We start from the raw sequence: 12,515 nt of genomic DNA on the forward strand, positions 1-12,515 counted from the left end.
GGATGTTTTATTAATCGGCCTCCCGCGGGTCCAGTTTCAGGAAAACCTAAGCATGGGGTCGGCCCCCGTAGACCTATAACCTAGTTTTACTCAATAGCACAGACAGGTTTAATTGTTGTTTATTGGCAAATGTATGTCCTGCAAGGCTGCAACCTGAGCATAAGGCTTTGTTTAGTAGTTTTATACTGTCTTGGCTACCTTTAGAGACAGACTTGTCACTGTGACTGATTAGAAGATGTTGGACAATAAACAACACGCATAGGGCATAGGTAGGCCCTATTCATTTCATTTCCGCTTCTCCATCCTTCCAATTATCCTGACAGCCGCCTAAAATATTAATTTAGTCAGGATGCAGTGCACGACACGTGGACGTCCTAAAGCACTTTAAAAGAGCTAATAAGCTAAAAATCACACCCGTGTGAAGTAAGTGGTGCAACTCCGTGTGGGGGTCCCCGGGGGGGGGGGGGGAGTTCCAGACCCACAGGAACGCACCCAGGGTGCCGGCCTGATTCCGGCGAGCCGCCCCGCGTCCGAAACGGTTGAGAAATGACAGAGTTACCGTGTGGGGGTCCCTCTACTGTACCCTCTACTGTACTGTACTGTACTGGCACACCTGAAATCACCATATATACAGTTAATATGTGCGTGTGTGTTTGTGTGTGTGTTAGGTTGCACACAGGTGGTGAAAAACAACCATGCTGTTTTCGTGCTCATACATACCCAGGCAGCCAGGCAGGCACCCACACACATACCGTATACTCACTTAAGGAAGTGGCCTTGCACCACTTAAAAATGTCATATAGGCTAAGCACTGAGTCTGCAACACTGAGTGTGTGATTAGACACAGTCACAGTCTATGGATTAGATTTAGCTAGTTCTATGGATTAGACTATAGGCTACATGCTACATATTTTCATATTCCATTGCCGGGTTTACAAAAAGAGAAAGGCTAAATGTGTGTGTGTGTGTGTGTGTGTGTGTGTGTGTGTGTGTGTGTGTGTGTGTGTGTGTGTGTGTGTGTGTGTGTGTGTGTGTGTGTGTGTGTGTGTGTGTGTGTGTGTGTGCGCGCGTGCACTCTCATCTGATTATGTGAGAAAGAAATCAGAGATAGGGCGATAGAGAGAGGTAGACTTCATTTCAACTTAGGGAGAGAGAGAGAGAGAGAGAGAGAGAGAGACAGAGAGAGAGACAGAGAGAGAGAGAGACTGATTACAGAGCAGGTGAGCAGCAGATCTGTTTTAGCATATCCATAGTTCCTACTAGATAAAGGCAGAGGCCAAAGGGTCAACTATAGCAGAATAAATGCAATAAAGGAAACCATCGTTTGATAAAACCAAGAAAACCACTGCCTGCAATAAACATCAAATAAAATAGCTGCAAGGTACACAAAGGAGGAAATTACAGCTAATTACACTCATCTGCATAAACACCATGAATGGGGTTGACAGCTTGTTCATGTGCTCATGGTTGTGATCACAGGACAGTTTTGAAACCCAGCGTTCCTATTCTGGGGGCGAACATTCAGCAAAAAATAGCAGATCTACAAGTAAATTCTGCAATGGAAACAAGCTGTCGTCGGCTTGTTTATATAGTGGGCCATGATAATGTTATTGTTGCATATCATGTTTTTCATGATCTATAAAGATTTCAATCAATAAATGTACGCTCAGAACATGGTGCAACGTGATCCGTGGTGAGCTGGTTCGGCTATTGTTGGCAAAGATATTCAGTATACATGTTTTGGTTTTTGTAGCAGCGGAACCGTGCCATGCATTAGTGCACATAATATACAAAATTGATAGGAAATAAAAAATGTTTAAAATCGCGAATCAAGATTTCCTCTGTAATAACAAATCAATGGTTGAAGATGTTTAATACATTTGGTATGTGCACAGCTCTCATAAATAAGGTGTCACACTGTATGTAGACAGTGTTTGAAAACATTGCCTTGTTGCTCACCAACAGATCATATAGTGTCGCAGTCCCGCCCCCTCGAGAGACCCGGAAAAGAAATCCCTGTTCATTTTCCTCATAGACTTTTCAGAAAGTATTTATTTAAAGACGTTTACGCCGCGGACAAAGACAACTCTTGTCCTGACAATAAACACAATGTTTTGGGCCAAACAAAGAATTCGAAAGTTTGTTGTTTTTCTTCTTTGTAATTATTTGTTTGGTCCAAAATATTGTGTTTGTTGTCATGATTTGTCACGACTCGAGTTGGCTTCGTACGACGCTTAAAAGGTCTTTAAATAAATACTTTTTGAAATGTCTATGGGAAAAATGCATTGGGATTCATTTCCTGGGCCTGGCGTCGTCATGAAAGGGGGCGGGACTGCGACGCTCTATTGTGCTCCTTTTATCAGCACCAGGGCCCGAGTTCTGATCAGATTCTGAATCCCATCCTGCCTCGCATGCATGTCTCTCCCTGCTCTCTCCCTGCTCTCTCTGTCCTTTGTAAATGAAGCGCATGCACGCACGCACGCGCACACACACACACACACACACACACACACACACACACACACACACACACACACCACACACACCTTGGTATATATCTAGCCTAAAGATAGAGAGAATTTACAGTTGGTAAATTCTGTTAAGGTAGAGCTAAAGCCAATGTCCAGTTTATAAGAATATGGGTGAATACATTCGGCACAGTCAGTAGGGTTTGCTATAGCTTTTAATGGGAGTATAAAATATGAATAGCTGTCTCTCAGCAAGAATAGAACAGAATAGGTGGACACAATAGACTGAGAGACAGTAGGCTATACTGTACCAACAACACAGCATGCTACGTGCTGTTGTGTTGTTGACCTGCACTCCTAGCAACCTGACCCCACCACCGTCTAGGACACTCTGAGCCGCACGGGCAAAAATGAGCCGGTCCGCAGGGGAGAAACCCAATCATCTCTCTCTCTTCTCAGAGGGGGGGGGGGGGGGGGGGGGGGGGGGGGGGAGTGGAGAAGAGAGTTGACTATGAGGTGGTGAGGGGAGAGACTCAATCCGCTGTCAGTCAACAAACAGACAGCAGAGAGGGAGAGTAATGAGGTGGACAGGGGATGTCAAGGGAGGTTTGTTTTTGTTTTAGTGGGTCAGGAAGGAGAGAGACTGAATGAATCAGAAGAAGGAAGAGGTCGCAGAATGTGGCAGAATAACCTTCTGCCTGTCATCAGTCGTTATTTTTGGCCTTATTGTTTTTTTACCACAGACATCCTGGAGCCACTTCACTTGCATTCATGTCATGTGCGACGACGCTCTCAGCAATCATCAATAAGTAAATAATAAGTAAACAACTCTTCTGCTCAGCTGGTAGTAATTATACCTGATCGGAAAATACTGAGACTGGATACCCTGACATACTGTGTACTGTAATGAAACCGCAAGCAATACGTTTCACTTTCAAAGGGAGGAGCTTCAGTTTAATTGTGCCCATTTGGTTGATTGGACTGTAGTCAATCACTATTTGTTTTGTTTTAGATCATTTGGGGTCATTTTTCATGTCAGAATCATGGTCAGTATAATGTCAGTATCATGGTCAGTATCATGTCGGTATCATGGTCAGTATCATGTCGGTTTCATGGTCAGTATCATGTCGGTATCATGGTCAGTATCATGTCGGTATCATGGTCAGTATCATGTCGGTATCATGGTCAGTATCATGTCAGTATCATGGTCAGTATCATGTCGGTATCATGGTCAGTATAATGTCAGTATCATGGTCAGTATCATGTCAGTATCATGTCGGTATCATGGTCAGTATCATGTCGGTATCATGGTCAGTATCATGTCGGTATCATGGTCAGTATAATGTCAGTATCATGGTCAGTATCATGTCAGTATCATGGTCAGTATCATGTCGGTATCATGGTCAGTATCATGGTCGGTATGGTCAGTATCATGTCGGTATCATGGTCAGTATCATGTCGGTATCATGGTCAGTATAATGTCAGTATCATGGTCAGTATCATGTCGGTATCATGGTCGGTATCATGGTCGGTATCATGGTCAGTATCATGGTCAGTATCATGTCAGTATCATGTCAGTATCATGGTCAGTATCATGTCAGTATCATGGTCAGTATCATGGTCAGTATCATGACGGTATCATGGTCAGTATCATGGTCAGTATCATGGTCAGTATCATGGTCAGTATCATGTCAGTATCATGTCAGTATCATGGTCAGTATCATGTCAGTATCATGGTCAGTATCATGGTCAGTATCATGGTCAGTATCATGGTCAGTGTCATGGTCAGTATCATGGTCAGTATCATGTCAGTATCATGGTCAGTATCATGTCGGTATCATGGTCAGTATCATGGTCAGTATCATGGTCAGTATCATGTCGGTATCATGGTCAGTATCATGGTCAGTATCATGTCGGTATCATGGTCAGTATCATGGTCAGTATCATGGTCAGTATCATGGTCAGTGTCATGGTCAGTATCATGGTCAGTGTCATGGTCAGTATAATGTCAGTATCATGTCAGTATCATGGTCAGTATCATGTCAGTATCATGGTCAGTATCATGTCAGTATCATGGTCGGTATCATGGTCGGTATCATGGTCGGTATCATGGTCAGTATCATGTCGGTATCATGTCGGTATCATGGTCAGTATCATGTCAGTATCATGGTCAGTATCATGGTCAGTATCATGGTCAGTATCATGTCAGTATCATGGTCAGTATCATGGTCAGTATCATGGTCAGTATCATGTCAGTATCATGGTCAGTATCATGGTCAGTATCATGGTCGGTATCATGGTCAGTATCATGTCGGTTTCATGGTCAGTATCATGTCAGTATCATGGTCAGTATCATGGTCAGTATCATGTCAGTATCATGGTCAGTATCATGGTCAGTATCATGGTCGGTATCATGGTCAGTATCATGTCGGTATCATGGTCAGTATCATGGTCAGTATCATGGTCAGTATCATGGTCAGTATCATGTCAGTATCATGGTCAGTATCATGTCAGTATCATGTCAGTATCATGGTCAGTATCATGGTCAGTGTCATGGTCAGTATCATGGTCAGTATCATGGTCAGTATCATGGTCAGTATAACGTCAGTATAATGTCGGTATCATGGTCAGTATCATGTCGGTATCATGACGGTATCATGGTCAGTATCATGTCAGTATCATGTCGGTATCATGGTCAGTATCATGGTCAGTATCATGGTCAGTATCATGTCGGTATCATGGTCAGTATCATGTCGGTATCATGGTCAGTATCATGTCGGTATCATGGTCAGTATCATGTCGGTATCATGGTCAGTATCATGGTCAGTATCATGTCGGTATCATGGTCAGTATCATGTCAGTATCATGGTCAGTATCATGTCGGTATCATGGTCAGTATCATGGTCAGTATCATGGTCAGTATCATGTCAGTATCATGGTCAGTATCATGTCGGTATCATGGTCAGTATCATGTCGGTATCATGGTCAGTATCATGTCGGTATCATGGTCAGTATCATGTCGGTATCATGGTCAGTATCATGTCGGTATCATGGTCAGTATCATGGTCAGTATCATGGTCAGTATCATGGTCAGTATCATGTCAGTATCATGGTCAGTATCATGTCGGTATCATGGTCAGTATCATGTCAGTATCATGGTCAGTATCATGTCGGTATCATGGTCAGTATCATGTCAGTATCATGGTCAGTATCATGGTCAGTATCATGTCAGTATCATGGTCAGTATAATGTCAGTATCATGGTCAGTATCATGGTCAGTATAATGTCAGTATCATGGTCAGTATCATGGTCAGTATCATATCATATTTATAATCTGAGGACTGTGGTTGGAGGACTGTGGTTGGAGGCTTATGGTAAAAGTTTAGGCAGACAGGCACAACAATGCACATCTGTTGCTTAAGCAGTAAATTGATTCATTATTGAATTAAAGAAATTAGCAAAATATAACATAAATTACATTATATAATATATTGTTATTGGCCAATTTGACCATGGATTTAATATATATATATAATATATAGGATATTCAGGACAATATCATAATTCCTAGTTGAAATGTGACTCCAAATGAGGCACATTATAAAAATAAGAAAAAGAAAGAATTCGGAAACAGAAACAGTATTCATTATGTTTTATTAGTCGACACACTTGTAAACCCACACCCACGTCCATGTTCCTGGTGAATAAGAACATCTCTTGGGGTGGGGGCAGTAGAACCTTTGTCCTACTCATTTGAAATGTCTTACCGTGCCAGACCTCACCGCTGTCCCTGGTCCTTCCAGCCCTTCGTCAGTCTAAAAGAAAATGAAGAGTACATGATCAACAAGTTACAATTTCCAGAGAGAAACATGAAGAGCATGCAGCTCTGACCTTGGACACTACTGTGATTATTATTGTCTCCACCAGGCCGAAGGCATGGGGAGAGAGTATGTTTTGCACTCCGTCCGTCCGTGTGTCCGTCCGTCCGTCCTTCCGTCTGTGGACAGCTAATCTCCGGCACCGTTAACCCGGTCGATGCCAAATTTTGCACACACACTCCCTGGATGCCAACGCTGAACCTCTGCCCCAAAATTTCCAGAACGGCCTGTTATAGCGCCACCAGGAGGCCGCTTTGTGCAAAACAAGTTTTTGGACAGTACACCTACAGATTTTGTCCAAACATCACGCAAATTGGTACACAGTCTCTCTAGAGCCATTCAACGAAACAGGTCTTTCAGATTTCTCAGACTCCACCCTGATTGGCTAAGATTGGCTTCCAAAGTTCGCAGGAGTGCTCAGTTTCAAACAAAATGCTGCAAATCATGAACACATCGTGTGATTTCCGTGAAATTGTGCACACACATTCCCACTAGGCCGAGGATGAAATGCTACATGAACATTTTCAACTCAGCCTCATGGTGGCGCTATAACTGGCCGAAAAATGTTTTTACCTCTAACTGCACGGATCTGTGGATAACTTTGTATGCCAACTCTCTAGAGGCCAAGGAAAAACCTTTGCCTGGAATTTTTCACATCTGCTCTTTATAGCGCCACCAGGAGGCCGACATATGTAAAACACATTTTCTAATATTACTCCTTCAGATTTTATCCAAATCTCACGCAAATCGGTACACATGCTCTTCATAGTCATGTGATCAAGACAGGTTTGTTTGATTTCTCATAATCCACCCTCATTGGCTACGATTGGCTTCTAAACATTTCAGGAGTATCCCGCTTTGTACCCGCTTTGTACAAATCGCCACAACTACTCAACGCAGCGTCCGATTGTGGTGAAACTGTGCATGCATATTCCCACTAGGCTTTGGAAGAAATGCCACTTGACAGTTTTCAAATCAGCCTCATGGTGGCGCTACAACAGGTCAAGCCGCATCACACACACACACACGTTTATATTGCTCCTAAAATTTGCCAAACATCACACACACTCCTATCCTCCTGGTGGAGACCTGTGCCCAGAAGGGCACTTTTTCTAGTTATTATTATTATTATTATTATTATTATTATTGCGACTGTAGGTCGCAGATTACTATGAATACCTGCAAAACCTGTCAGTCAGTCAAGTCAGCCCATCAGTCCGTCCGTCAGGCCACCATATGGCTGTCAGTCCGTCACGCCTCATGACACGTCACGCCACCATATATGGCCGTCTGTCCATCACGCCTCGTGACACAATACGCCACCATATATGGCCGTCAGTCCGTTACGCCTTGTGACACGCTACATATATGACATTTTAAATAGCTGACCCTAACCTAACCTCAGTAAAACTATACCTATAATAAACCCAACCTTAACCCTAACCCAGATTTGAACCTTGTTACCTGCGCAAGGTCTGACATTTTATTTTATTTATTGAAAATGGTGGACCCTGTTGTAAACAAGTGTAATGCTTTATCATGTTTTGTTTATCAGTTTTCGTATTGAGTTGTGCTTTCATTTGAAATGTACCCATTCTGCAAACTGTTAATAAATACTTCGATCAATCAATCAATCAAACTGTAGAAAATCCTCTGACCTTCTGCGACCGGTCTCCTTCCGCCTGAATGACAAGCATGTAATTGTTGAAAATCTTCATCCACGTTTCAAATGGAAAGGAAGGTTGACCCGGGCAGGGCAGGAATAGTGCAGGACTGCAGGTACAGGTGGATCGCAGAAGATACAGCCATCCTCGTCGCCAAATATGTTGTATTTTCGTATGAAATAAAGTACATGCAGATAAGGCAGCTTCATACCATGTGTTCACAACTTTACTTCCTCTTTCTTCTCACTTGACCTCATGACATCATCCATACAATACCATTCACCTCATTAGGGCCCCCTATAGTCTACCTCAGTGTATTGTTCTTTCAGACCATATACACCAGGGGTGGGCAACTGGCGGCCCGGGGGCCACATGCCCACCTTCTCTTAATGTGGCCCTCAGGATAATGTCAGAATACTGATATAATATTGGTTTCAGCTGTTTACAATTCTACAACATGCAAACATGACCCGCTTTAATTACTTCAGTCTAAATTAGTAGCTCATTGCTTCAACACGAGTATAATTAAATGCATTTGAAATGACATAAACATGTTCATTTTCAGGATTCCAATTCAAAAATAGCAAGAAGTAATTCAAGATTTAAATTCGAATATAGCAAAAATAGCCGATCTACAAGCTCAAGACGCGTTTTGAGCTTGTAGATCGGCTATTTTTGCGACGACAGTAATATATGGCCCTAGGGAGTGAGTTTGGAAATGTAGTGGTGAGTAGTGAAATGTAGTGGCCCTCTCCATCGTCAAAGTTGAAATGTAGTGGCCCTCTCCATCGTCAAAGTTGAAATGTAGTGGCCCTCTCCATCGTCAAAGTTGAAATGTAGTGGCCCTCTCCATCGTCAAAGTTGAAATGTAGTGGCCCTCTACATCGTCAAAGTTGAAATGTAGTGGCCCTCTCCATCGTCAAAGTTGCCCACCCCTGATATACACAGTACAGTATATTACACTAATGAACTGGCGGGTGTGGCCACATCAAAACATAAGATTAACACTTTCTGTACACCTTTAAAAAAAAAAAATCTTCCTCCTAGTATAATCATAATACCTGATGATCATGTTTTAGGTGGTGGATCACGGGACTCCATCTTTAAGTGGCCAGTCAATGTGTGGTATTGTGGTCAGTCAGTGTGTGGTATTGTGGTCAGTCAGTGTGTGGTATTGTGGTCAGTGTCAGTCAGTGTGTGGTATTGAGGTCAGTCAGTGTGTGGTATTGTGGTCAGTCAGTGTGTGGTATGGCCAGTGTGTTGTGGTCATCACAAGGTTGATTCTATGCCAAAGGTTTTTGTCTGATCAAAGAGAGGCTGACCTCTTTCATATCCTGCTGCTTTGAAGTCTTAAAACTCAAAGGCCACAGCAGCGTCTTCACCTTCACAAAGGCTGCTTTAACCTAGAGTAGCACAATAAACAGACTCACGTTCACACGGCTCACAAAATGATCAGCCAAAATGAGGCTGACACTTAAAAGTCGGTGCATTTAATGATAATTCATGTCTTCATTGTCTGTGCTGCTTAAGGCAAGAACGAAACTAGAAATGTGAATTCATGTGAATCGAAATGTGAATCATTTTACAGACATAAAAAACACTTGACCAAAAGCCCAACTGTTACCAGTGACCATTGCCAATTAGTTCAAAAGTACAACTTTTGACAGCTTTAAACATTTTGCAGATGCTTGTCTAATTTTTAAGATCTTAAATGGACTTGCACGTCCACCACTGAAACCGTTCATAGATCGAAGGGACAGTGGTGACAGAGTAACAGGGGCAACTACCAGAGGGGACTGTGAAGTACTACCAGAGGGGACTGTGAAGTACCAACCAGGCGTAGTGTGTCTTCTCTGTTAGAGCCTCCCATCACTGGAACAGTCTCCCTACAGAAGACTCCCTACAGAGACTGTGAAGTACCAACCAGGCGTAGTGTGTCTTCTCTGTTAGAGCCTCCCATCACTGGAACAGTCTCCCTACAGAAGGGGACTGTGAAGTACCAACCAGGCGTAGTGTGTCTTCTCTGTTAGAGCCTCCCATCACTGGAACAGTCTCCCTACAGAAGTAAGAGAGACCTCCAACTATGACCTTCAAATTCAACCTGAAGAGGTGGCTAAAAACAAATCAAATCTGTAATCACGAGTAATTATCAGCTCTATTTTATCACTGGTGTCATTTCTCACTTCACTCTGCGGTTGTTCTGTCCCCTGTACAATCTTTATTTGTTCCTGTATTGTATTATACTAGAATTTCGCGGGCCTTCGGCCCGCTCATCCCAGAGTTGCGTTGGCCCGCGTTGCGATACAGAAGTCCACAGATACAGAAGTGCACAGTGACACGCGTTGTATGCAGCTGTTTTGTGTTGCAGCGCGCGTGTAGTGTTGTTATCCATATATGCGCCTCGGTTCGTCCCGTTTGTTCCACGCCAGGTGTCGACGCAGTCGTTGGGGCAAATTTCTTATTATTTTAACTGTGTATGTAATTGCGGCTAGTAGCACACATTTTTTTTTAGGAGCACGATGAAAAGTTATGAAATAATGTGTTTGAGGGCCCTCCTATATACAGCTTTAGTCCCCACACGTCTCAATATTTGCCATTGACAAAGAACAGAGAAATTAGGTCGAAATGGCGCTAAATATGACGTAAATTAAAATGTATTATATATATATGTTTTTTTAATTGAATGTAAATACTTTACTTATAAAAAAACCTGGCAACCCGCACCCCGCGGTCATTTTCCGCTAACCGGAGCGGTGCTCCCTAGCCTGCTGGAGGGGTTCACATCATCCCATGCAGCCTCGAGAGGAAAAAGAAGGCAAATAAATGCAGCCTTGAGGCTACCTCCCAATGTGGTGTTGTGGAGCTTGATCACCTCCTCGTCCTCCTTTTCTCCCCAAATTGGCAATGCCACATTTTTTTTTAGGAGCACGATGAAAAGTTATGAAATAATGTGTTTGAGGGCCCTCCTATATACAGCTTTAGTCCCCACACGTCTCAATATTTGCCATTGACAAAGAACAGAGAAATTTGGTCGAAATGCCGCTAAATATGACGTAAATTAAAATGTATTATATATATATGTTTTTTTAATTGAATGTAAATACTTTACTTATAAAAAAACCTGGCAACCCGCACCCCGCGGTCATTTGCCGCTAACCGGAGCGGTGCTCCCTAGGCTGCTGGAGGGGTTCACATCATCCCATGCAGCCGCGAGAGGAAAAAGAAGGCAAATAAATGCAGCCTTGAGGCTACCTACCAATGTGGTGTTGTGGAGCTTGATCACCTCCTCGTCCTCCTTTTCTCCCCAAATTGGCAATGCCAATAAATGCAAAAGTTGCCTAGTGTGAATACTTCCACAGCCTAAGTAGTAAAGGAGAAACTATCAGTCTTCTCCGAAATCGGGCAATGTTTGTCAACTCAGCACGTGTTGACAACGCATATTAGTAAACAGAAGCCGTATGTGTGTCACACCAAAAGTGGTGACCTATAGAATCCTGTACATAGAAGCATCACGCAATCGTCTCCCTCCCTGTGTGGGTCACGTGGTGGGCTCTGAGCAAATGGGAGAGAGAATGTAGTGTTGCCAGGTCCGCGTATTGTAAGCGAGTGGTAGTGTGTGTAAGTAGCGTGTTGAATGGCATTTTTTCGGTGGTTGTTTTCATAGACGTGGCAACAAATTAGGCGGGGGTGTCGGTGCTTGTGGCGTGTTTGTGTTTATTATTGATATTGATATTGTTTGCGAGTGTGGACGGGAGCCGGCTGTAGTGGCAGTGCGATGACAATTGTTACGCGGCTGGTGTCGAGTGTGGCCGTGCGGCGCGACATGAGGAGATAGGGAACCAACGACGCGGAGGGTAAGGCTGTGTCGTGTTAGTGTGTTGTTGCAGTGTGTGTTGCAGCGTGTTGCAGCGTGTCAGTGACGTAGTAGCTGGTGCCTTTTGTTCCTGTGCGTGCTTTTGGGCACATGTTTTCAATTGTAATATAGGATTGTATGTGTTTTTGTATGGATAGTTTTATCATTATTTTTTAAGAGCCTGCTCAGGGACTACATTATGTAAATTAGCTTCTGGCTATAACTCTGGCCCATGTACATGGATGTGAAAACTGACGTGTTGATTAATGAGCATTGTCCCTGCATGTCAAATAAATACATATAAATAAAGAAATGCATGTTCTTTTCTTGCTGTGCCAGACGACGACACAAAGAAGGACTTTGCTCACCATACTTCACACACATCCTCCCATTGAGCAGGTTGAAGGACCCGGGCGGCAGCAATTATCTATAATTACGCCACCTATAAAGCCAACAGAGATGAGGCGTGGAGGAGGAGCCCAGCTGGAACCTTCACTTCCATTTCATCCATGTCTATATTTCCCCTCAGAGACAGAAGAAGGGTTTTCCCTCAGAGACAGCAGAAGGGTTTTCCCTCAGAGACAGAAGAAGGGTTTCCCCTCAGAGACAGAAGAAGGGTAGCTCGTTGCTGGCCGGAATGTGCTTAGCACAT

This window comes from Electrona antarctica, assembly GCF_951216825.1.
Source record: "Electrona antarctica genome assembly, chromosome: 11".
In the NCBI taxonomy this organism is placed as follows: domain Eukaryota; kingdom Metazoa; phylum Chordata; class Actinopteri; order Myctophiformes; family Myctophidae; genus Electrona; species Electrona antarctica.